At 35.0% G+C, this 3,523-nt stretch overlaps 1 protein-coding gene across 1 annotated transcript in view; it reads right to left on the bottom strand.

Moving 5' to 3' along the window:
• Positions 1–3,523, bottom strand: part of LOC107632583 (alcohol-forming fatty acyl-CoA reductase-like) — a 21,454-nt gene that overhangs the window by 7,239 nt on the left and 10,692 nt on the right. The window lies entirely within an intron of this gene.

Here is a 3,523-nt window from a genome sequence, read left to right as displayed (position 1 = left end):
GTTGTTTATATTTTATTTTTTATTTTTTAATAGTCTATATGTAAAATATGAATTGTATATTAGAAGTTGTTAAAATTTTTTAATTTAATCTTCATAATTTTTGCAAAAAAATTACATTTTAATGGATAATAATGTGATTGAGAGATGTTAGGGATTTGATTTAGGAGAAATTAAAATTAATTTTAGAAAGAACATTAATGACTCCAAATAGGTGGGTGATAAAGAGGGTGAATGATAAAAAAGTGTATGTCATTTGTTTATCAAGAAAATAGGAATTTTATATAATATTTTTATATTGTAATTATTCTTTGGCTATCTAGCATCACCAATAAATATATATTAAAATATAAATACATATTAAAAATAAATTAAATTATACATATGTTTATACATAAATATATTGGTGACTAATTCTAATTTTAATGTATGAATAGCTTTTTTTTGTTTTTGTGTTTACATCAAACTCAATGTTAATATTATTGTTTCTCTTTTAATAAATTATCATGAGATATCAAGTAACCATGAATATTTTGGATGCTAATAATTCAACTATAAAATATTTAAGTTAACTTGATACCAATCATAAAGAGCGAGGGAGATAGCTCGATAAAATTAATCAACAAACTATGTATTTTGAATAATTTTGTATTAAGGCTAGACAACACCTACAATATTCTATAATAATATGAGTACAGTTTTTCTAATTGCAAACTCTATACGACATAATCGAACCAAATATTTTTAGTTAGATATTCAATTGATTTGAGACAAAATCTAGAAGAAGACTCTGCAAGTCTGCATGTAATTCACATCCCTGACACTGATCAAATTGTTGAGGCACTAACTAAATCTACTGTTCATCACTAGATGATCTCGGGTGTTCGACGGGTCGGATAATAATAAAGGGATGAGAGAGTGAGACCTTGAAGTGGCTTGGAGCGGGTTTCTGGTCTAGAGCTAGAGGCTAGCGAAACCGATGGTAGAATGGACGAGAGAGGGTGGCCACCTGCAAAGACATTCCGACGATCAAGTCAGTGTCCATACGAAATGATAGCCAAATTAGGTAAGGTAATGTGTACCTCGGGAGGAGTGCTGACCTCTCCCCTTATATACTGTGCTGGGTGGGCCGATGAATGACCTAGCCCACTGGCCAAGATGCTTGTGAGCTGTCCCTGTCCACGTGGGAGGAGCAGGTCATTTCGGACTTCGGGTTGGAGCCTCGGGTGTTGCCTCGAGGAGACCGAACCGACCGATTTTCTAGGCGTGGTGCGCTGGGTCGTGCAGGTGGTAAAGTCGGGTGCCAACCGGGTCAGGTGTTAGGAACCGACCCATTGGATTTTCTTTGTGAGGGATAATTTGAGCTTGGGTCAGGGGTGGTGCCCCGACCCGGCGACTAGTTGGGCTGGACTTGTAATAGTCCGTAACACCTACCATTGCCAACTTGCAAATCCTAGTTATTCAATTAGCTCGGTTTCTAGTCTTTTTCATTTTCTTTCTCTCTATTTCTTCTTTTACTTCTTTTAAAGTAATGTTATTTTAAAATTACATATATAACTCTAAATAAGTTATATTATTTTGAATAGAAAATTTCTTTTAACAAATTGTGAAATAATGGTTAATATAAGTTAATTAAAGGATATCATTAAAAGAGATATGGAATTATCAATGTTCTGAAAACCGATACGAATCGGCTGGTCGAACCGGGAATCGTTAGTAAACACAGTTTGGACAATAAACAAAACCGTCCAATTTAAAAACCGAAGTTAGACCGTCAAACCGGCTGAGAACCGGTCGATCGAACCGAACCGTGACCTGACCGGTTTTTTAATTTTGCCAAAAAAGTGAAAAACGCGTTTTGCTTGGCCCCCAAATGGAACCCTAAGACTCTTTCACCCAGACACCCACACTGCACACACCCACTCTCGAGCCTCCCCTCCCTCCATTCTCACCTCTCGCTCTCACGGTCTCACCACGTTCAGTCTCCCCCGCGAGCTTCCGACGCAACCTCCGTCCAGCCACCGCCATTTGCAAGGTCTGTGGAAGTCACTCACCTGCACAGACCCGTGGTGCCAGCTTTCTGTTCGCACAACAAGCTTTCCTTTCAGCCGTCAAAATCGCAGCCACCGTCAGCGCCAATTGCCGTCGCGAGTGTTTTCCTGCCGGCGCCAACTCTGTTCGACCCTTCCACCCCAGCCACTGTTCCTGTCACCGCCAGCTCTGCATTCTTCTTTGTCTTCCACTAATTTGTATAAACCTAATTTGTTGTAATAATAATTGTTGAAGTATGATTAATTGTTAGTTCTAACTTCTAAACCTTGCTGTTATTTCTTGAAGTATGATTAATTGTTGGTTCTACATCATTTCATTCAGCAACACCATTCGTATACGGGTCAACACCCATTTGAAGTATTATTAAATGATTTTTTGAGATTCTGCTGGAATATTTATTTTTTTTTTTTGGATTCGGTTAGTGCTACTCAGATTGAAATTTAAATCTTAATTAGCTCTGCTCCTGTGGTGTATTATACTGTTTTCTTATTTTGGATTGAATCATTGAATAATTAGTTGATTTATTTCAGTTAATCTTTGTTAAAATTACGTTAATTTAGTTCATTGCTTAACCTTGTTAACCTTGCTTTAGTTCTCAAGTTACTTGCTGCTTCAATTTAAAGGGATTGTGAATTTTGGTTTAAGCTGTTATTGAAGTTTCCTTCGTTTGGCTGTTCTTCAGTTTCCCATTGAAACTTAGCCTTTGATTCTTTAAGCATACACGTTCAAGTTATTGTTCTCAACAATGCTGATTCTTAGATATTTCTTTCTTTGTTGCTTTGTTTTAAATATTCCTATAGATGTTGTGTTGTTGCTGTGTTTTAAATGTTCCTTTGATTTTTTGTTGTGTTGTTGCTGTGTTGTCTTTCTTTTTACTTGAATGTTTGTATTGATTAGCTGTTTGAGGACCTGCACACCGACTTACATTCTTGCAATAAAGCTTTCCATGTTAAAACTTTTTGGCATACAAAATGAATGTAGTTTGATAATTTCTAATGGATATAACTTAGTGTGGGATGAGCTAGAGATTACTCTGAAGGTGTTGGGAAGGAAAGGAGGTTATTGAGCAATTGGAGAGTTGACAATGCTAGCTTTTTTTTTGCTATTAATCATTGTGTTGAACTTGTTAAAATTAGTTTGAAAATTCTGTTAATTTACCTTGTTAAAATTATGTTCGAAAATTTTGTTAATCTTAGTTAAATATAGTTGATTTTTGTTAATCTTGGTGTGTTTATTTATATTTTATTTATTATTTTATTATAAAACGGTTATTTCGGTTGAATCACGGTTGAACTGGTTGGACCAATAAACCAGTAAACTAATCACTAGAACAGTTCGATGACCGGTTCGATTTTCAGAACCTTAAAAATTATATAAAAGAAAATAATTACAAATAAGTATAGGAAAGAAATAATTTTTAATTAGATTATTAACCCTTTTTTTTAATTTGTAAAAAATTATTAGTTGTATACTC

Source organism: Arachis ipaensis, chromosome B03 (assembly GCF_000816755.2).
Source record: "Arachis ipaensis cultivar K30076 chromosome B03, Araip1.1, whole genome shotgun sequence".
Lineage (NCBI taxonomy): Eukaryota > Viridiplantae > Streptophyta > Magnoliopsida > Fabales > Fabaceae > Arachis > Arachis ipaensis.
Note: the sequence above shows the minus strand (reverse complement) of the source record. Positions and strands in the feature narration are given on the sequence as shown.